Source organism: Schistocerca cancellata, chromosome 6 (genome assembly GCF_023864275.1).
Source record: "Schistocerca cancellata isolate TAMUIC-IGC-003103 chromosome 6, iqSchCanc2.1, whole genome shotgun sequence".
Lineage (NCBI taxonomy): Eukaryota > Metazoa > Arthropoda > Insecta > Orthoptera > Acrididae > Schistocerca > Schistocerca cancellata.
Genome location: NC_064631.1, coordinates 468,569,116 through 468,593,089, shown reverse-complemented (window position 1 = coordinate 468,593,089; position 23,974 = coordinate 468,569,116).

The following is a 23,974-nucleotide window of genomic DNA, read 5'->3' as shown; positions in this document are numbered from 1 at the left end:
TTTACTGGCGTGATTTGCGGCTTATGAGCAGCCGCTCGACCATGAAATCCAAGTTTTCTCACCTCCCACGTGACTGTCATAGAACTTGCAGTAGATCCTGTTTGATGGTCTGGATAGATGTCTGCCTCTTACACATTACGACCCTCTTCAACTGTCGGCGGTCTCTGTCAGTCAACAGACGAGGTCGGCCTGTACGCTTTTGTGCTGTACGTGACCCTTCACGTTTCCACTTCACTGTCACATCGGAAACAGTAGACCTAGGGATGTTTAGCAGTGTGAAAATCTCGATTAGAGACGTATGACAAAAGTGACGCCGAATCACCTTACCATGTTCGAAGTCCGTGAGATCAGTGGAACGCCCCATTATGCTCTCTCACGATCTCTAATGGCTACTGAGGTTGCTGATGCGGAGTACCTGGCAGTAGGTGGCAGCACAATGCACCTAATATGAAGAACGTATGTTTTGGGGGGTGTGGGATACTATTCAACACATAGTAATTATATTTATGCCGCTTGTGGCGATGTAAGCAAAGGTCTCAATTCTCTGCCAACCGCACGCATGTCCATGTCTTTTATTAGTGTATGCACTCTGGCACATTGGAATCCATGTCATTTGTTGACAACTAGTGTCTTATTGCTATGTGCTTACTTACGGATTTTCGTACCTGTGGTATTTGACACATGTTTTGTATTTTTGTTGATTCTACTTGTCTTCGTATTTTGTACCACAAATGACGACTACGTAATAGTCAGGATCTAGATATGCTCCAACAAACGAAGGATTTTGCGACTGGCTGCTGTTCTTTTCCTAGTATTAAAAGAATGAATATCTGGAACGTGTTAAAATGACGTTCCAGTATGAAACAGAGTTGTCACAAAGGTCATCATAGTGTGTACTCACTTAAAGACTAAAATAAAATGTGTCTCAAGAGGAATCGTAAATCCTTAGGAATATGACAGAAACAACCATTCGAATCAAAAGATTCTACTAAATATGGGCTGTAAAACGCACACCTTAAGAGCTACGCGCTCTTCTTCTTGTTCGATAGTGTTACAGTAATCTCTTATACGGCAAGCTGTACGCTTTCCATGTATTTGAAGGAGGTAATACGGACCAAAAATAAAAAAAAAGTAGACGTAGGATCTAAAATGCGTACCTTAATGGTTATGAGCATTTGTTCAGTAGAAGAGATTTGTTTCACAGAAGCGAATAGGAAAAGTGCGTATATCTTTTAAAATATTCACTTTAAAGCCACTGGAAATGTTTTTATTGTTTTGGTCTATACTAGCGCATTCCCAAATACGGAAAGCGAAGAGCTGGTCTCACACCATTGGAGATGAAGAAGCGCTCGTAGCCTATTAGTTACGCATTTTAGAACCCACGATTACTCGAACTTTCTCCTTGGAATGTTCGTTACTGTCTTATCCCTGAATACTGACCATTCCTCCTGGAACACCCTTCATAATGTCTTTATAATAATAATAATAATAATAATAATAATAATAATAATAATAATAATAATAACAAAACCGCATTTCCGATGAATTGCTGCGTCGTACACTGTCCAAGCGATTATTAGGTTTATCTGTGGAGGGCATTTAGTTAGTACACAGTTCTTTCAGTGTGAAATTTAAGCTACACATCCTTCAAATAGCTACTCTCCTTTCCTCGGTGGGCTGCTTAGAATCCTTTCCAAACCTGCGATGAAGAAAATTTCCTGTTGTTGTTGTTGATGTTGTGATCCTCAGTCCTGAAACTGGTTTGATGCAGCTCTCCATGCTACTCTATCCTGTGCAAGCTTCTTCATCTCCCAGTACTTACTGCAACCTTCATCCTTCTGAATCTGCTTAGTGTATTCATCTCTTGGCCTCTCTTTACGAGTTTTACCCTCCACGCTGCCCCCCTCCAGTACTAAATTTGTGATCCCTTGATGCCTCAGAAATTGTCCTACCAACCGTCCCCTCTTCTTGTCAAGTTGTGCCACAATCTCCTCTTCTCCCCAATTCTATTCAATACCTCCTATTAGTTATGTGATCTACCCATCTAAACTTCAGCATTCTTCTGTAGCACCACATCTTAAAAGCTTCTGTTCTCTTCTTGTCCAAAGTATTTATCGTCCACGTTTCACTTCCATACATGGCTACACTCCATACAAATACTTTCAGAAACGACTTCCTGACACTTAAACCTATACTCGATGTTAACAAATTTCTCTTCTTCAGAAACGCTTTCCTTGCCATCGCCAGTCTACATTTTTTATCCTCTCTACTTCGACCGTCATCAGTTATTTTACTCCCTAAATAGCAAAACTCCTTTACTACTTTAAGTGTCTCATTTCCTAATCTAATTCCCTCAGCATCACCTGATTTAATTTGACTACATTAAATTATCCTCGTTTTGCTTTTGTTGATGTTCATCTTATATCCTCCTTTCAAGACACTGTCCATTCCGTTCAGCTGCTCTTCCAAGTCCTTTGATGTCTCTGACAGAATTACAATGTCATCGGCGAACCTCAAAGTTTTTATTTCTTCTCCGTGGATTTTACTGCCTACTCCGAAATTTTCTTTTGTTTCCTTTACTGCTTGCTCAATATACAGATTGAATAACAATGGGGAGAGGCTACAACCCTGTCTCACTCCCTTCCCAACCACTGCTTCCTTTTCATGCCCCTCGACTCTTATAACTGCCATCTGCTTTCTGTACAAATTGTAAATAGCCTTTCGCTCCCTGTATTTTACTCCTGCCAACTTGAGAATTTGAAAGAGAGTATTCCAGTTAACATTGGCAAAAGCTTTCTCTATGTCTACAAATGCTAGAAACGTAGGTTTGCCTTTCCTTAATCTTTCTTCTAAGGTAAGTCGTAAGGTTAGTATTGCCTCACGTGTTCCAATATTTCTATGGAATCCAAACTGATCTTTCCCGAGGTGGGCTTCTACCAGTTTTTCCATTCGTCTGTAAAGAATTCGCGTTAGTATTTTGCAGCTGTGACTTATTACACTGATAGTTCGGTAATTTTCACATCTGTCAACACCTGCTCCCTTTGGGATTTGAATTATTATGTTCTTCTTGAAGTCTGAGGGTATTTAGCCTGTCTCGTACATCTTGCTCACCAGATGGTAGAGTTTTGTCAGGACTGGCTCTCCCAAGGCCGCCAGTAGTTCTAATGGAATGTTGTCTACTCCCGGGGCCTTGTTTCTACTCAGGTCTTTCAGTGCTCTGTCAAACTCTTCACGCAGTATCTTATCTCCCATTTCGCCTTCATCTACATCCTCTTCCATTTCCATAATATTGTCCTCAAGTACATCGCCATTGTATAAACCCTCTATATACTCCTTCCACCTTTCTCCTTTCCCTTCTTTGCTTAGAACTGGGTTTCCATCTGAGCTCTTGATATTCATACAAGTGGTTCTCTTCTCTCCAAAGGTCTCTTTAATTTTCCTTTAGGCAGTATCTATGTTACCCCTTGTGACATAAGCATCTACATCCTTACATTTGTCCTCTAGCCATCCCTGTTTAGCCCTTTTGCACTTCCTGCCGATCTCATTTTTGAGACGTTTGTATTCCCTTTGGCTTCTTCATTTACTGCATTTTTATATTTTCTCCTTTCATCAATTAAATTCAATATTTCTTCTGTTACCCAAGGATTTCTACTAGCCCTCGTCTTTTTACCTACTTGATCGTCTGCTACCTTCACTACTTCATCCCTTAGAGCTACCCATTCTTCTTCTACTGTATTTCTTTCCCCATTCCTGTCAATTGTTCCCTTATGCTCTCCCTGAAACTCTGTATAACCTCTGGTTTAGTCAGTTTATCCAGGCCCCATCTCCTTAAATTAGCACCTTTTTGTAGTTTCTTCAGTTTTAATCTACAGTTCATAACCGATAGATTGTGGTCAGAGTCCACATCTGCCGCTGTAAATGTCTTACATTTTAAAACATGGTTCCTAAATCTCTGTCTTACCATTATATAATCTATCTGATACCTTTTAGTGTCTCCGGGATTCTTCCATGTATACAACCTTCTCTTATGATTTCCTAAGCAGTACCAAAATTCGAAGCTGAGTCGTGTTCATCATCGTACACACTAACGACTCAACACCCGAAGCGGATGAATTTTGAGAGCGGTTGCTTGTAGATGCATACCTGTAGTGATGCTAAAAAGTTAAAGGGATTGTGGATTGACTGATTTTCAAAATGAAACGAAAAAATAACTAGGAGACATAAGTACCTGTGGTTTGCTGCATCGTATAAAGTGACTCAAAAATCTTTGTACATAAATTAATACATTTCCAAATGGGCTCCCTTCAGACACCAAAGAATGCCTAGAAACAGGATACAGCGGGGCAAAAGAAATAATTTCAACTTAAGTAAAATTTTTCCCGAAAATTATTAACAAAATTTTAGTTTATGCCTATAGTATTGTGTCTATGGATATACCTATCCCATTGATGAAAGGTGGTTGTATGCGATCAGACTTTTATATTACGCTGTTATTCGATTATGCCTCCCGATTGGACAAAAGTGCATTTTAGTGTGTCTATTCGGATAGTGGTCAGAACTATTCGATTACGATACACAAATAAATTACGTAGTTACATGGAAGGTTAGCTGAAAATATTAAATAATCTTTTCCACTAATAATACAACAATTACAATACTGATTTCACCTTAATGGAAAGTGGTCTTTGTGAAAAGTTTTTGTTCTCGTAAATCACCTGCAGCATCAACAGAAAAATTGTTTACGATCTGTAGCATCGACACAGTACTCATAATACAAAGTGGTGTACCTTTGGCAGTGTATCTGTTCATGTTTATCTTCATCTGCAACAAGTGAGCATTTCTATTCCATCGCCTCATTTTCAGAGTCACCTATGGGCACAAGATCGTCGACACTGCACTCTGAACCGGTCTCTAAAAAACTTTTTAAAAATTTTGTTAGCTGTCTTCTTGGATAGGCCAACATTAGCTCTCTTATTGGTACCGGAACTTCTTTTTTCGTTATCATTCGGTACAGAAGCTTTGTGTTTTGCTACTTTCTGCATCAGTGGTCCACATTCCTTCTTTGCCCTAACCACAGCAACGTTGTCTGGAGATTCTGTGTGACGAGTGTTTTGTACAGCTCTGGAGGTTTTTCTTTCATATTGCTTCAGTGGAGAAGGAAGGATATCCGGAGTGGAGTCTTTTGGTGTAGATGTTGACGAATTACCAATTGTTGCACCCTTTCCTGTGGCTGTTTCGATGTTCTCAATCGCACCTGGGTTAAATGGGCAGATCCTGGCACAGGAAAATTCACTTACAGCTAAGCGGACTGCCGCAGTTGACATTCATGCTTCGCTAAATAGACTACTGAAATGAACTTTGGCCATTTTTGGTGTTGGGATTTCGTTGCTGCCATTTTGTCGCCGTCTCAAAATAATGTGTTTTGAGGGTCCTGAAAACACATCTGTTCAAAGGCTAGTGTGTGGCAATAAACAGAACACTCCGATCTCATTTTCTCGACACAGTTCCAGGGCTGATAGTGAAGAATGTGGCAAATGCCCATTAAAAATAAGAAGTACTTTTCCTGGCACTCTGTTTTCTTAAAAATGCGCAGTCGTTGGAAAAATGTCAGGACGCTTCATCAATTGGTGATTTCCCAATGCGAAATTTTAGTTACATTTTTTTCTGAAGAAGACGGGTTTTAATCAGTCGAAGAAATGGTCAAAGGTTGAATAAAAACACCACTGGATGGTTGCTTTGGATTCGTTTACTGATCTCTAACCGTTGCTGAAGCGCAGCCATGTTAAAAAAATCAGAATATTAAGCCCTTCATAACATACAAACTCGAAAAATTTTAGAGCAGCTTTGGAACCAGCTCAAAAACTACTTTAAGACCAGGCATTACATATACAAACCTTCAGTAATTTTAAATTTCTTAAAACATACACTTGATTTTTTTGTAACATGTCGGACAAGTTTAAGTATACATTAGTGGACTCAAATTTGGTTGTCAATACATTAATACACATCCAAAGAAACTTAATGTGGAACAGAGAAGTTATTGTAATGAGAATATACAATGGCTTAACTCCACTATTAAATAAATATTATAAATCATTTTATGTTGTCGCATCACTTAAACTGGTTGGTAGACACCTAGCAGGACTTGAGAGTGAGTTGCTGTTGTGGTATGTAACATAGGGCTGATAATTGCTTACAAAATAAATCCTGAAGTGTGGAGACATTAGAATTTATCAATATTTGCTTTGCACATAACTGCAAAACCAGAAAGTACGGGACCAGACACATGAAATCGACTGCAGCCATCAAATTTATCACATGACACTCATGAAATGCACTGGAGTATTTGGGCTATGTTGGTTGGATGATGATCAGTCTGGCTTTGGGAAAAGTGATGATATCATAGAATCAGTTCTGACGCGGTTGATAACGGAAGCAAGACTGAAGAAAAATCAAGACTCCTTCCTACAATCTGTCGACGTATAAGACGCATTCGACAATATCAAATGGTGCAACATGATCGAAATGCTTATAAAACTAGGGGTAAGCTATAGGGAAAGACGGGTAGTATACAATGCAAGAATCAAGGGGCAACAATAGGAGTGAAAGATCAAGAATGAAGTGCACAGATTAATAGGGATGTAAGACAGGGATGTACTCGTTCTCCATTACTCTTCAATCTATTGGTGTTGAAGCAACGACAGAAGTAAAAGAATAGTTCATGAGAGAATAAAATTTAACGTGAAAGGATATCACCATTAAAATTCGCTGATGACTTTGCTATACTGAGAAAGTGAAAGGGAATTACAGGATATTTTGAACGGAATTAACATCCTAATGAGTACAGGCTATGAACCGAGGGTAAATCGAAGAAAGACGACAGTAATGAGAAGTAGCAGATATGAGAAAAATGAGACAATTAAAATCAGAATTGGGGATCATAAAGTAGACGACGTTAAGTAATAATGATCATGGGGTTGAAGCTCTTTTTATCCGTGTTTGCATTAACAATACGTGTGTTCTTGGATAGGGTCCACCTTTAGCGGAACACAATTTTGTTTTTTAACCCAAATAGTGAAACAGTGACAGCGACAGTGACAGTGGCAACTCAATATATAGTGTTTGACAGTGATGAAGATGAGGAAAAAGAAAACTTATAAGTGTTTGCAGATGAGAAACTATGGAACAAATCAGTCACCGTAGAAAAACAACACATCAGAAAAGCCACACCATGTGGTAAAAAGCCATAAAATAAAAGCCCACTGAAGACGCTGCAACAGCAGTGAAACATGTTTGGGTTAAAAACAAAATTGTGTTTTGCTAAAGTCGGCCCCTATCCAAAAACATACGTACTTAAGGAATTCTGCTACCTAGGCAGCAAAAAACCCATGCCGAGCGGAGCAAGGAGGGCATAAAAAGCAGACTAGCCCAGGCAAAAAGGGCATTGCAGGCCAAGAAAAGTCTACTAGTATCAAACGTAGGCCTTAATTTCAGGAAGAACTTGCTAAGAATGTACGATGGGAGCACAGCATTGTTTGGTAGTGAGACATTCATTGATTGTGGGACAACCATAAGAGAAGGAGACAGAAGAATTTGAGATATAATGCTACAGTAGAGTGTGTTGAAAGTTAGGTGGACAGATCTAGTAAGGAATGAGGGAGAAAACACAGACAAGAGAAAGAGATAGACTGATAGGACATCCGTTAAGACATAAGGGATAACTTCCATGGTACTAGAGGGAGCTGTAGATGGCAAAAATTGTAAAGGGAGACAGAGATCGGGATAGAAATGGCTCTAATCACTATAGGACTTAACATCTGAGGTCATCAGTCCCGTAGAACACATCAATGCCCAAGGCAGGATTCGAAACTGCGACAGTAGCGGTCGCGCGGTTCCAGACTAAAACGCCTAGAAAACTGCTCGGCCACAGCAGCCGGCGATCGGGATACATCCAGCAAATAGTTGAAGACGTACTGTATGTTGGAACTGCTTCTCTGAGATGAGCAAGGAATTCGTGGTGGGCCGCAGCAAACCAAAGAAAAAAGAGAAAAAAAGAATTTGGGCCACAGCCTTTGTTTTAAATGACTCGAAGAATCTGGTAACGCCACAGCAGGTAGCGGCGTCGCTTACAGCCTGCCGAGCAGGAGACACTGTGCAGTAGGTGGGGCCCATTGTGCGGGTGATTACGCAGTCGCCGTCTGCTCTGGTCCAGCCTGGTGGCATCCACAGCCCGCCACGCCGCCCACCGAACCGCTCCGTGCGGCGCGGCCCGTGCTCCGCGGTACCTGCCGTATAATTACGGCGGACCGCGCGGCCAGCGCCCAATTAAAAGAGCGCCCGCCAACGCCACTGCGGCGCATTAGCATATTGGCTCGTGGGCAGAACAGAAGCGCGGCGCAGCTGGCTACTTACGCCTTGCCGTCCGGCTGGTCAGCGACCTCGCCGTCTGCTCTACTACTGTCTAGAGGGCGCATTTGTTTAAATTGCTCATCGCACGCATCGTGTATAACTTTCTCTGTGTTATGAATGTTGTTGTTCTGGTCTTCAGTCCTGACACTGGTTTGATGCAGCTCTCCATGCTACATTGTCCTGTGCAAGCTTCTTCATCTCCCAGTACCTACTGCAACCTACTTCCTTCTGAATCTGCTTAGTGTATTCATCTCTTGGTCTCCCTCTACGATTTTTACCCTCCACACTGCCTTCCGGTACTAAATTGGTGATCCCTTGATGCCCCAGAACATGTCCTACCAACCGATCTCTTCTTCTTGTCAAGTTGCGCCACAAACTCCTCCCCAATTCCATTCAATACCTCCTCATTAGTTATATGATCTACCCATCTAATCTTCAGCATTCTTCTATAGCACCACATTTCGAAAGCTTCTATTCTTTTCTAAACTATTTAGCGTCCATGTTTCACTTCCATACATGGCTACACTCCATACAAATACTTTCAGAAACCACTTCCTGACACTTAAATCTATATACTCGATGTTAACAAATTTCTCTTCTTCAGAAACGCTTTCCTTCCCATTGCCAGTCTACATTTTATATCCTCTCTACTTCGACCATCATCAGTTATTTTGCTCCCCAAATAGCAAAACTCCTCTACTACTTTAAGTGTCTCATTTCCTAATCTAATTCCCGCAGCATCACCCGTTTTAATTCGACTACATTCCATTATCCTCGTTTTGCTTCTGTTGATGTTCATCTTATATCTTCCTTTCAAGACACTGTCCATTCCGTTCAGCTGCTCTTCCAGGTCCTTTGCTGTCTCTGACAGAATTACAGTATCATCGGCGAACCTCAAAGTTTTCATTTCTTCTCCATGGATTTTAGTGCCTACTCCGTTCTTTTGTTTCCTTTACTGCTCGCTCAATATACAGATTGAATAGCGTCGGAGAGAGGCTACAATCCCATCTCACTCCCTTCCCAACCACTGCTTCCCTTTCATGTCCCTCGACTCTTATAACTGCCATCTGGTTTAGGTACAAATTGTAAATAGACTTTCTCTCCCTGTATTTTACCCCTGCCACCTTCAGAATTTGAAAGAGAGTATTTCAGTTAACATTGTCAAAAGCTTTCTCTAAGTCTACAAATGCTAGAAACGTAGGTTTGCCTTTCCTTAATCTTTCTTCTAAGATAAGTCGTAGGGTCAGTATTGCCTCACGTGTTCCAACATTTCTACGGAATACAAACTGATCTTCCCCGAGGTGGGCTTCTACCTGTTTTTCCATTTGTCTGTAAAGAATTCGCGTTAGTATTTTGCAGCTGTGACTTATTAAACTGATAGTTCGGTAATTTTCACATCTGTCAACACCTGCTCTCTTTGGGATTTGAATTATTATATTCTTCTTGAAGTCTGAGGGTATTTCGCCTGTCTCATACATCTTGCTCACCAGATGGTAGAGTTTTGTCAGGACTGGCTCTCCCAAGGCTGTCAGTAGTGTGTTATGCATTTTGTCCTGAAGTTCCTTGAAGTAATAATCCAGTACGACAATAGAGATCATAACAGCTTCTATTCCGAAGCATGAGGTTCTTCCAGGAAGTAAATAACGTTTCGCTACACCAAGATACTCTTTAATACTAATACAGGAACCAAACATACACGTTTTGACACATACTGTTGTGTGTCGACAGAAGTGCCGACACAGTGTTATTTAGAAGGGCCGAATAGGCACGCTATCAGCCCACCCAGAATATCGTGAAGTCTGAAACAGGATGCTCAATGAATGCTAATAAGGAAAGTACGTTGCTTTGGGAATACTTAACTTTAATCCATCCTTTTGGTATACATCGTTTATGGTGAATACAAGTAAGACTCTCTCCAGATATGGTTAACTGCGCCTTGCTAGGTCGTAGCTATGGACTTAGCTGAAGGCTATTCTAACTGTCTCTCGGCAAATGAGAGTAAGGCTTCGTCAGTATAGTCGCTAGCAAAGTCGTCGTACAACTGGGGCGAGTGCTAGTCCGCCGTTCTAGACCTGCCATGTGGTGGCGCTAGGTCTGCAAGTACTGACAGTGGCGACACGCGGGTCCGACATGTACTAATGGACCGCGGCCGATTTAAGCTACCACCTAGCAAGTGTGGTGTCTGGCAGTGACACCACACATACTTCCTAAACTTTTCCACAATGTCGCCTTTGACACTAAGGCACCTGTCGTTTCTTGCCACCAGTTTGTGTACACCCTCGTCATACAAAAAGGCCGCCTGGCTATTCATCCAGGTCAAGACACCATCCTTTTAGATCTTCATTATTTGCGATGCGTTTACCAGCAAGGTGCACCTTCACTTCTGCAAAGAGTAAACAGGCTGATGGTACCAGGAACGGACTGTAGGTAGGATGTTCGAGGATGTTTGCCTGGCTGTATGCGGACGTACATTGTCGTGCAGTATTACAGTTCCATGCGAGAGCTTGTCTCCCTTCAGCGGTTCTGGACAGCCCGACGAATACGTTCAAGGGAAGCACAGTTTGCATTACTATTGGTTGTTGTGTTGCGGGGCATTTAATCGCCGAGCGGTGCTCCTTCACTGTCACAGAACGCACAAACAATCAGTTTTTGAGGGGATGCAATTTGTTTAACTTCGTGGGATCTGTGGATACAGTGGATGACGCCACTTCATAGACTATCATTTCATTTCCTTTTGGGGGGGAGGGGGTGGTGGGGAAGTGCTTTATGAGAACCTCACGTTTTACCTCATGTAACAATCTGGTCACTGAATGTGTTGCCATCCCTTTCCTAACGTTCCAAAAGTACTTACGTCGCGCCCATTCCCGCAGCTTTCTGGTCATCCTGTGAACACGTGTGGCATCCACCGTGCACAGGTTTTGGCGTACCCTAAGTTCTGAGTGACACTCCAGTCACTGTTAAACGAGACACCTCCAGGTATTGCTCAGGCACGTGGTTAATTGTAAATCCTTGATTATCTCGAATGATACGATATCCACCTCTTGCTTCAGAGCATCTGTGGTGACGGAGGGTCGACCGATCTCTCTTCGTCATCAAAATCTGTTTTCCCATACTTAAGCATAGTTCTACACTTTCGGACACTAGCCGCTTTCGTTACACCTTAGCCATGAATGGTAAAAAGTGGTGAATGTCACAGGGCCTAACAATTCTGCCTGCAGAAAACGAATAACACCTCGCATCTCACAGTCAGCGGGATCCGCAGTCTGTACAGCGATCTCTGTACTTACCACGCAACCAGGGCTGACTTACAATCACATGCAGTAACTGTCCGCATCCCACTGAGCACCAGAAACGAATGAGCGGCTGCCACAAGACCGGTGCACGGACTGTATGTGCAAACGTTCTTTACTTGCTGGATTGCCCTCGTACTACATTCACAACATCGCAGTAGCAGGGAATGAGGAATGGTCAACACTAACCGGCAGGGGCAGTGATACGAGGTGTCTTGCAGCAGTGAAGCATGAACCTCAGTCTAAGAGCGACCGACAGAGCGTAATGGTAAGACACTGGCATCGCATTTGAGATTACAGTGGTTCAAATTCTCATTTGGCTATCCAAATTCTCTGCTTTTCCCTCAACCTCTTAAGGTAAATCCCGTAATGGTTCCACAGAAAAGGCCAAAGAGGTTCGTTAGCTCATCCGTCTCCAATAACCTCATTTTCGGAGGGATTTTCGTGCTGAGCATGAAAATGCTGTGCCTATAACAAAACTACAATGTACATATCGCAACAAGTGGATGCTTCCGCTAGACCGGTACTTCATGTCTCGTCCTCTCTTGCTCCTCTATGTTTGATCTGGGACAATAGCATCAAAAACAGTGATAAGCAAAGTTTGAGACATGACTGCAGCCGTGCCAGGACAGCCTGTCGGTTAAGGAGGTTGCCAAAAACAGTTGTCTGCCACCTACGACCAGTCATTATTGGTCGCATGGCGATCGCCGCACGAACTTCTATGTGTGATACAGGTATTGCGCCTGGTAGAAATTGGATGCTGGCTACGAGAAGAGAGTCGCCGTGCAATTGCTGGACAAGGGATGTATACTAGTACCAAACATAGGCCTTGATCTGAGGAAGAAATTTCTTTGCTTTTAACGATTAATGCAGTAACCGGCTCACAAGGAGTGAATCTTGCATATTTTATGTCTTCTAACGTTAACTGTTAAATTTCGTTCACATATCACTGTTTCTGCAACATCTATTAATGTTTTAATCGTCCCCTTATTGCGTTTCATTTATCTTCCATCGTATATCTCAAGACTTCCGTTTTAATTTTCACATTTAAAAAGCCTTAAATTCGGTTTATGTATCTCCACTGTCTGTTTCTTGTTTATTCATCTACTTTACTTTTTTTATTGTACATTGGCTGAAGAGCGGGTTGCTCGTACCGCTGACAGCCCACCCCTCTGCCCGCATGAGGCGCAGTGAGATTAAATTTAAAAGAAAAAAAAAACGTGTTACATGTGCAGTAAGTCAGTACAGCAGATTCAATAATTTTAACTACATATTTTTTTATATCTATGTAAATTAGTAAGTCAGTACAGCGAATTTAATAATTTTAACTGTATTTTACTTTACTTTATACTATGTAAATCTTAAGTTTCACTAGGTTCAAATCGTTGAAATGGCTCTAAGCACTATGCAACTTAACATCCGAGGTCATCAGTAACCTAGACTTAAAACTACTTAAGTCTAACTAACCTAAGGACATCACACACATCCATGCCGGAGGCAGGATTCGAAACTGCGTCCGCAGCAGCAGCGCGGTTCCGGACTGAAGTGCCAAGAACGGCTCGGTCACAGCGGCCGGCTTTTCAATAGGGACCATAATTTTACTCAGAGATAACTGTTGTGTTTCCTGCAAAGCCTGCTTTCACTACACAGTACTGTGACAGCAGCCCGAACACAGGGCGTAGACGTACTAGGGCATGTGCGGCAACTGTGAAATATTGGTATGTAATTTAATGTACGAGCGATATAGGTTAAGTCATAGGTCGTAATTTTTGTATGCTATACTCTATGTACCTCTTGTATTTTTGCACTGATAATTGCTAGTTAGCAGCCGAGATGTGGACCTACCTTACTGAAGCTAGAACAGAAACGACGACTGACTGCTGCTCTCTACAACTTTGAAAGTCATGTCACAGTCGTTGAGCGCATCCCAAATTCAGAATGGATGGTACTTTGACGAAATTTCGAGAATCTACTTTGGGAGCACAGCATTGTATGGTAGTGAAAAATGAACTGTGAAGAAACAGGAACAGAGGAGAATCGAAGCATTTGAGACGTCTTGTTAAAGAAGAATGTTTAAAATTAGACTGATAAGTTAAGGAATGAGGAGGTTCTCTGCAGAATAGGCGAGGGAAGGCATTTATGGAGAACACTGACAAGAAGAAGGGACAGCATGATAGGACATCACGTGGAGATACGACGGAATAACTGCCATGGTACTAGAGCAAGCTGTAGAGGGTAAGAACTGTAGAGGAAGACAGAGACTGGAATATATCCAGCAAATAATTGACGACATAGGTTGCAATTGCTAATCTTGAAATGATAAAGTTGGCGCAGGGGAGGAATTCGGGGTGGGCTGCTTCAGAGTAGTAAGAAGAATCATGACTCAAAAACAGAAAAGTCACCTTGCAAGCTGCTTGACATACATACCGGGCGATCTTCATGGGAGCATAGAGTATAATGCTGCTGACGACATGTATGGTAAAAAATTGTGTTTAGTGATGGCAGCAGATTCCACCTTAGCGACAATGACCGCCGTTTCTATGTGCTGCGTTACTCCTACCAGGCCAATACAAGCGTGATTGCATATGGAAGGGACAACGTACAAAAGTAGTAAACTTCCGTTGTTTCTTGAGGAAACAATGAACACCGCAGGATACACTCCACCCAGCCAATTCTGTTTGCGTTAAGGAAGTGTAGTCTTCAAGTAGGACAATTCCAGCGTCCAAGCAGAGACAAACGAGCATTCTTGGATAGTGGTCGAGCGGTTGTACAAATCTAAATAGTACAACCTGGCTGGAAACTCGGAAGCACACTATCAAGTTCCGCGCTATCCGCCTAGAACACGTTCGTAAATTCCCATATTTAGAGCATCAGTCAGATCTGTACCACCATGTTGTTGTTGTTGTGGTCTTCACTCCTGAGACTGGTTCGATGCAGCTCTCCATGCTACTCTATCCTGTGCAAGCTTCTTCATCTCCCAGTACCTACTGCAACCTACATCCTTCTGAATCTTCTTAGTGTATTCATCTCTTGGTCTCCCCCTACGGTTTTTACCCTCCACGCTGCCCTCCAATACTAAATTGGTGATCCCTTGATGCCTCAGAAAATGTCCTACCAACCGATCCCTTCTTCTGGTCAAGTTGTGCCACAAACTTGTCTTCTCCCCAATCCTATTCAATACTTCCTCATTAGTTATGTGATCTACCCATCTAATCTTCAGCATTCTTCTGTAGCACCACATTTCGAAAGCTCCTATTCTCTTCTTGTCCAAACTATTTACCGTCCATGTTTCACTTCCATACATGGCTACACTCCATACAAATACTTTCAGAAATGACTTCCTGACACTTAAATCTATACTCGATGTTAACAAATTTCTCTTCTTCAGAAACGTTTTCCTTCCCATTGCCAGTCTACATCTTATATCATCTCTACTTCGACCATCATCAGTTATTTTGCTCCCTAAATAGCAAAACTCCTTTACTACTTTAAGTGTCTCATTTCCTAATCTAATTCCCTCAGCATCACCCGACTTAATTCGACTACATTCCATTATCCTTGTTTTGCTTTTGTTGATGTTCATCTTATATCCTCCTTTCAACACACTGTCCATTCCATTCAACTGCTCTTCCAAGTCCTTTGCTGTCTCTGACAGAATTACAATGTCATCGGCGAACCTCAAAGTTTTTATTTCTTCTCCATGGATTTTAATACCTACTCCGAATTTTTCTTTTGTTTCCTTCACTGCTTGCTCAGTATACAGATTGAATAACATCGGGGAGAGGCTACAGCCCTGTCTTACTCCCTTCCCAACCACTGCTTCCCTTTCATGCCCCTCGACTCTTGTAACTGCCATCTGGTTTCTGTACAAATTGTAAATAGCCTTTCGCTCCCTGTATTTTACCCCTGCCACCTTTAGAATTTGAAAGAGAGTATTCCAGTCAACATTGTCAAAAGCTTTCTCTAAGTCTACAAATGCTAGAAACGTAGGTTTGTCTTTCCTTAATCTTTCTTCTAAGATAAGTCGTAAGGTCAGTATTGCCTCACGTGTTCCAGTATTTCTACGGAATCCTAATTGATCTTCCCCGAGGTCGGATTCTACTAGTACCACCATGGGATAGCTATATGCACATGTGTAAATTACTGTAGATTCCCGTACACAAGGTATAAAATGGCAGTGTATGGGCGGAGTTGTCATATTCGTACTCAGGTGACTAGTGTGAAACGGTTTCCGACGTGATTATAGCCGCACGACGGGAAATAACAGACTTTTAACGCAGATTGTTAGCTGGAGCCAGACGCATATCACACTCCATCTCGCAAATCGTTAGTGAATTTACGGTGTCAAGAGTGTGTTGGCAATACCGAATTTCAGGCATTATGTCTCACAACGAATGCAGTGGCTACCGCCTTATTTAACGAGCGAGAGCAGGGGTATTTGAGTAGAGTTGTCGGCGCTAAGAGACAAGCAATACTGCTTGAACTAAATGCGGAAATCAATATCACACATATGACGAACGTATGCGTTGGACAGAGCGGCGAAATACGTCGTTTCTGGGTTATGGCAGCAGACGAGCGATCCGTTTTCATTTGCTAACAGCGCGACATCACCTACAGCGCCTTGTGACCACATTGGTTCGACCCTAGAAGACGGAAAACTGTGGTCAGATGAGTCCCGATTTCTTGTGGCGCAGACTCCACGAAGCCATGGACCCAATGTATGAAGAAGACACTGTGTTAGCTGGTGATGGCTCCACAATCTTGCGGGCTGTTTTTACGTGGATCATTGAATGGAAATGGTTATCACACTTTTCAACACTATCGTCAGCTGTAATTCCATTATCAATTTATTGGCAACCGGTTTCGACGTTACACTTGGTCATCATCAGGCCCTATAAAAATTCAATGGCTGCATTTTCCCGAAAGACGTCAGTCATAAAGTCCCACGTGAAAATAAACGGTATCCGCTTCTGCTCTTGTACTAGGCAACCACACGCGGTGAGACCGCAAACAGAAAATTCACCATCGCGTGTGGTTGCTTACTACAAGAGCAGAAGCGGATACCAGTTATTTTCACGTGGCACTTTCTGAGTGATGTCTTTTTGGAAAATTCAGCCACTATATGTCTAGAGCGCCTGATGATGAGAAAGAGTATCGTTGAAAACCGTTGGCAATAACTTTATAATAAAATTACAGCTGCCAGTGGTGTTAAAAAAATTGTAATATTCCTGTCGTCTGTAGTCCTCTCCGCCTGTTTCATTGGGATGGATATGCGGAAATGGTTCGGATACCTGGTAATCATTTGCAGCCTTTCATGGACTTCATGTTGCGAAACAACTGTCGAATCTTTCTGCAAGACAGTACGCCATGTCACCTGACCAGCATTGTTCTGGACTGGTTAGAAGAGCACTGTGGACAATTCGCGAATCTCATCGAATATTATGGGGCATGCTCAAGAGGTCAATTTGTGCACAAACTCCGACATCGACAACACTTTCGCATGTATGGACGGCTGTAGAGATAGCATGGCTCATTATTTCTGAAGGCAACTTCCAACTTGTTGACTCCAAGCCATGTCGAGTTGCTGCACTCCGACACTATGTTATGAGGTGTCCTATGACGTATACTATGTGTTCAAAAGTATCCGAACACCCCCAAAAAACATATGTTTTTCTTATTATGTACATCGTGCTGCCACCTACTGTCAGGTACTTCATATCAGCGGCCTCTGTAGTTATTAAACATCGTGAGAGAGCAGAATGGGGCGCTCAGCGATACTCACGGACTTCGAACATGGTCAGGCGATTTGGTGTCACTTGTGTCATTCTTCAGTACGCGAGATTTCCATTCTCCTTAACGTCTCTAAGTCCACTGTTTCCAATGTGATAGTGAAGAGGAAACGTGAAGGGACACGTGCAGCACAAAAGCGTACAGGTCGACATTGTCTGTTGACTGACAGACGCCTCAACTGTTGAAGAGGGTCGTAATTTGCAATAGGCAGACATCTATCCAGACCATCACACAGGAATTACAAACTGCGTCAGGATCTACTGCAAGTACTATGACAGCTAGACGGGAGGTGAGAAAACTTGGATTTCATGGTCGAACGGCAGCTCATAAGCCACACATCACGCCGGTAAAAGCCTCGCGTGGTGAAAGGAGCGTAAAGGATGGACGATTGAATAGTGGAAAAACGTTGTATGGAGTGACGAATCATGGTACACAATGTAACGATCCAATTGCAGGGTGTGGGTACGGCGAATGCCCGGTGAACATAATCTGCCAGACATGTAGTGACAACACTAAAATTCGGAGGCGGTGGTGTTATGGTGTCGTCGTGTTTTTCATGGAGGGGGCTTGCACCCCTCGTTGTTTTGCGGGACACTATCACATCTCAGGCCTACATTGATGATTTATTCACCTTCTTGTTTCCCACTGTTAAAGATCAATGCGGGGATGGCGATTGCATCTTTCAACACGATCGAGCACCTGTTGATAATTCACGACATGTGGTGGAGTGGTTACACGACAATAACATCCCTGCAATGGGTTGGCCTGCACAGAGCTCTGACCTGAATCCTATAGAACACCTTTGGGATGTTTTGGAACGCCGGCTTCGTGCCAGACGTCACTGACCGACATCGATACCTCTCCACAGTGCAGCACACCGTGAAGAATGGGCTGCCATTCCCTAAGAAACCTTCCAGCACGTGATTGAACGTATGCCTGCCAGAGTGGAAGCTGTCATCAGCCATATTGAATTCCAGCATTACCGATGGAGGGCGCCACTAACTTGTAATGCATTTTCAGCCAGGTGTCCGGATGCTTTTGATCACGCAGTCTATGTTACCTCAGTGTGTAGAACGCCGTTTGTCATATAAGTCTCGTCGTCAACTACCACCGTTGGCCAGTGGCGAGAAAAGGTGGAGGGGCGCAGTGCGCTATTTCCGGAAAGGAGTATTCACACCTGTATAATTTTGTCAGTACAGGATTCCAGAAGTGCACTGTGGTAATTGTAGTCACAGGAGCCTTTAAGAGTTACCAAAACCTTTTTTTTATGTAGATGGCCTGTACTGCTGCTTACTGTTTAGGGACCGAGTCTTTACCGGCACACCGGAAGATGACTGCCAGGAGCCAGCCAAAAAGTTTTAAGAATGATCGTTGATTAAATCTGATTACTTATAAGAATTCGGTTTGCTGATTTTCCCACAGTCTACATGGGAAGATACGAACATTCTCTTGAGAGGAAAAAGAATTCTGCTGTAACGAAGAAAGAGATTATGTGTGTTTGCTAGGGAAAAGTGTGCTGTTTGGCTGCGAGTCATGGACTGTCGAATGAAAGAGAAAATTACTTGAACAACTTTAAAATATAATTGAAGAAACGATGCCGGAAGTGAAACGGGTGACAGAAGTAAGAATGAAAAATGAAGAATGAAGAAGTACTCCTAAGTGTAGGAGTGGGAAGAGAACTGCTGTGAATGGTAAGATTGAGGGGATAGCAGAAGACTGGGAACGCTGGGTCGCTTTCAGACCCCTTGAAGTTACCAGAAGGTCAAGTTAGAGGTATAGCACAGAAGTTAATAGTTTTTAGTAGCCACCTGATGTGAAACAGATGTGTCGAACCACACGTACGAAAAAAATGTGTTTTGCATCTCCTACCGTTACGCCGTAACGGATCATTGATCCACGCAAAATTATTATTCATGATGAGGATTGTTTCGTACTTTTAATCGGTGAAGAGGACTACGGAATGGTACATGATAAAATCGCATATGGATACGGAATTTACAACTCTTTTATTCGTCTTCATTGTATGGCACCGTGATTTGAAGGAGTGCTGAACACTGTTTGTCCATATTTCCCTATACTGCGTTTCGATAGATGACATTTTTCTTCCTATTTGTGCTTTTCTCTTCCATACAAAATAAAAACATATAGTCTGACAGCTCGTACATTCAACCGAATCAGTTTCAGCGGCCGCCTTCGGTAGCTGTTTGATTTAATCGTAGTCTGGATATGTTCAGATTATTCGGACATTAGGTACAACATCATATGGGTCTCTGAAGCAGGTGCTTAATTTTGGGTTTCTGGAGTGTCATGTTTCCGCCTTCGCTGTTGCTTAATTAACAAGTATCTGGATTTTTCAGTTCTACACGACTGGACACTTTTGGCTTTAAAGGTTATTCTCAATTGCTTTGTTGTTGTTACAGCTATGGCGAAGAAAATGGCTTTATATGCTGTCTCCTTCCCTTTCGTCGGAAAGGTTTTCTGTATTACTGGGTAGTTAGCACTGGTCTGGTATTTTTGATTAACGCTATCACACCCAGTCGTTATCACAAGTTTGTTTATTTACTAAGATGGTATCTGTTCTTTCGGACATGTCCGAAAGAACAGACACCATCTTAGTAAATATATAGATAAGGCTCACCGGCCACTTGGCCGTCTTCTTCTTCTGTGCGAATGCGCAAAAAGTGCCCGAACTCTTACGGGAATCGGCAACGCGCCGCGAGTAATGAGTATAATGGGCGGGGGCACTACGAATGATGTGCGGGACAATACATTGAGAATATGGGTTTGGCGGGAGGCGTGCCAGAGATACATCTCTGCAGTCGCGCTATCCTTCGCGTCCTCGGTGGCTCAGATGGATAGAGCGTCTGCCATGTAAGCAGGAGATCCCAGGTTCGAGTCCCGGTCGGGGCACACATTTTCATCTGTGCTCGTTGACCTATATCAACGCCTGTAAGCACCGAAGGGTGTTCATTTCATTGTAGTTATGATAAGAGCTGCGTACAATATTATCATATATGAACAGAACTACCAAACAATCAGTTTAATAAGCCACAGCTGCAAAATACTAACACGAATTCTTTACAGACGAATGGAAAAACTTGTAGAAGCCGACCTCGGGGAAGATCAGTTTGGATTCCGTAGAAATACTGGAACACGTGAGGCAATACTGACCTTACGACTTATGTTAGATTAAGGAAAGGCAAACCTACGTTTCTGGCATTTGTAGACTTAGAGAAAGCTTTTGACAATGTTGACTGGAATACTCTCTTTCAAATTTTAAAGGTGGCAGGGGTAAAATACAGGGAGCGAAAAGCTATTTACAATTTGTACAGAAACCAGATAGCAGTTATAAGAGTCGAGGGACATGAAAGGGAAGCAGTGGTTGGGAAGGGAGTAAGACAGGGTTGTAGCCTCTCCCCGATGTTATTCAATCTGTATATTAAGCAAGCAGTAGAGGAAACAAAATAAAAATTCGGAGTAGGTATTAAAATCCATGGAGAAGAAATAAAAACTTTGAGGTTCGCCGATGACATTGTAATTCTATCCGAGACAGCAAAGGACTTGGAAGAGCAGTTGAACGGAATGGATGGTGTCTTGAAGGGAGGATATAAGATGAACATCAACAAAAGTAAAACGAGGGTAATGGAATGTAGTCGAATTAAGTCGGGTGATGTTGAGGGAATTAGATTAGGAAATGAGACACTTAAAGTAGTAAAGGAGTTTTGCTATTTGGGGAGCAAAATAAATGATGATGGTCGAAGTAAAGAGGATATAAGATGTAGACTGGCAATGGCAAGGAAAGCGTTCCTGAAGAAGAGAAATTTGTTAACATCGAGTATAGATTTAAGTGTCAGGAAGTCATTTCTGAAAGTATTTGTATGGAGTGTAGCCATGTATGGAAGTGAAACATGGACGGTAAATAGTTTGGACAAGAAGAGAATAGGAGCTTTCGAAATGTGGTGCTACAGAAGAATGCTGAAGATTAGATGGGTAGATCACATAACTAATGAGGAAGTATTGAACAGGATTGGGGAGAAGAGAAGTTTGTGGCACAACTTGACCAGAAGAAGGGATCGGTTGGTAGGACATGTTCTGAGGCATCAAGGGATCACCAATTTAGTATTGGAGGGCAGCGTGGAGGGTAAAAACCGTAGGGGGAGACCAAGAGATGAATACACTAAGCAGATTCAGAAGGATGTAGGTTGCAGTAGGTACTGGGAGATGAAGAAGCTTGCACAGGATAGAGTAGCATGGAGAGCTGCATCAAACCAGTCTCAGGACTGAAGACCACAACAACAACAACAACAATGAATAGAACTGTATTCGTGTGAGACCATTGCTACAGGGTGTTCATTATTCATTCTCCACTAACGTTACTATATCAAACAAAGAGAAAGAATGTTGGTTTGTCCAATGGTGTACAACTTGAGATGTACGTCACTCTTAGTGAAGCATAATGCCGAATGCCAACGTATCTTTGTACTCGTGTTTTCGACCACACTTCCTTAATATACATGGTAATTCGTTCGATGAGATTGTCACATAGTTTGGTATCTCAAGACCCGCCCATGGACTGTTGCTTGGCCAAATTGTGACCTGTGCAGGAGAGTTGTGGCTAGACTCCCATATCAACTGGTGTCAGACAGACCAATATGATACACTGGTCCTTGCAAAAGAGTTGCATAGAGGAATGTTGCTCTACGGCTTAGCTACATCACATCAGGCGAGTATTTACGTACAATTCCTGAAAATAGGGCCACGGCCGGTCCCACTCATCATTACTCTGCCACTGCGCAAGTGCGCTAACTCTAATGTTCTTGTTGCCGACAGGGACTTCATACTGGCAGTACGTCCTTCATTCTGTTCACCTGCGTATCAACTGAACGTTACAACTAACGTTACAAATAGTTCTTTGACATTAATAAATCTGGTTGGGCATTCACTCTTTCACGCCTCTCCACCCTCGGTCCCTGTTATTATCATTGTTTTCAACCTTATCTCCACATACCACTTTCTAGCGTGTCACTGTCAATTTAAGGAAATATATAACTATCTTAGGAACTAACGATTATTCTGACATAAACGAAAGGCGAAAGGTCATTAACAAAAATACGTATGTAAATCAAAGGTCCTATAGATACGAAACAAAAATGTAAATAAAATTTCAGAGTAACGTAGGTACTATAGTGACGGCGCTTGTTGCCTAGAAACCTTATCTTATCATTTAAAAAAAACGTAAAAGTAATCGTTGGAGTCTATTTAAGAAATATGATAAGTTGCCTTTAAAGGTTCCCATAGCATATCGACCATTTCGAATGTATCTGCTGTAGTAATAAGCATCAGTTGTCACTTTGTCTGTGCTTCATAGATTTGGGAAAGCTTTCAATTCGGTTTCAACGACCTCAGTACAATGGATCAATCTTTGGGCAACAAACAATTCGTTCATCCTTTGTTAGTATACTGAAGAATACATACATCAGTGCTAAGCGCCCATTATACTTTATCGAAATGGTGGAAAATTCACAACTTAAAATTGAGTCTCTGAGCGGGTGAGCGGGTAGAATGGGGTAGAAGACGCAATTATGACTGTAGCGAAAAATAAAATGGAACACATTGGGACTTGTTGTCAAGAGAATGGATAATTGATTAGGTAGTTCTTCGCTGGATCCCTAGAGACAAGAAAACTCCGAGGCGATGATACTGTGAAAAGTCACAAAACCTTTCGTAATGAGGTGATGCTTTTCTTTAACGATATAGACCATTATAAATGGTTTCATTCACTCCTAAAATTAGCCACATTAGCCACAAAACATTTATTATGCTCCAAAAGATCTCCAGAATCACGAATACTGACGATTCTGACTCCTTTTGGCATTAAACCCTCGAAGAGTTTGTGCAGTTCGTTTTTGGTCGTAAAAAAGAGAAATACTGGTAACAACAAACGTTAGTGAACTTATGTGTTTCCAAACAGAAATTATAAAATCGTCATTTTTTTAAGGAGTCGTAACGACAAATTATTAATTTTCTCTCTTTTACTTGTTTTACTAAAACTATTTTAGTGCAAATATAGTAGCCTGAGTATAAATGTATTATTCGCGATGAAAAAAAGACATCTGTAGATGAGACAAGCAGTCATAATGCTAAAGTATTGAGTATCAGTTCAGAAAAATTTATCCCTGTAAAAGAAAATTCGTCTTCTGTCTGACATACTTCACTAGTTACTTCCCTCTTCACCTTTCTCCCTCCCAACTACCATATGTAGTTCCATATTGGCTTAAGGTAAGAACCTGAACAGTTTCTTCCAGAATAACGCAGCGAAATTCCTTCCCAGACCTCGTCCAATCCTCTCTCCTTCTGTAAGTTAAATATCAGACGTTAAAAACCTATCCATCCATCTTTTCATACTTTTAAGCTCAAAATTTGAGGCACGCAGGAGAAACTTATATAATAAGAAATTATAATACAAAATGTTAGCATGTCTTATA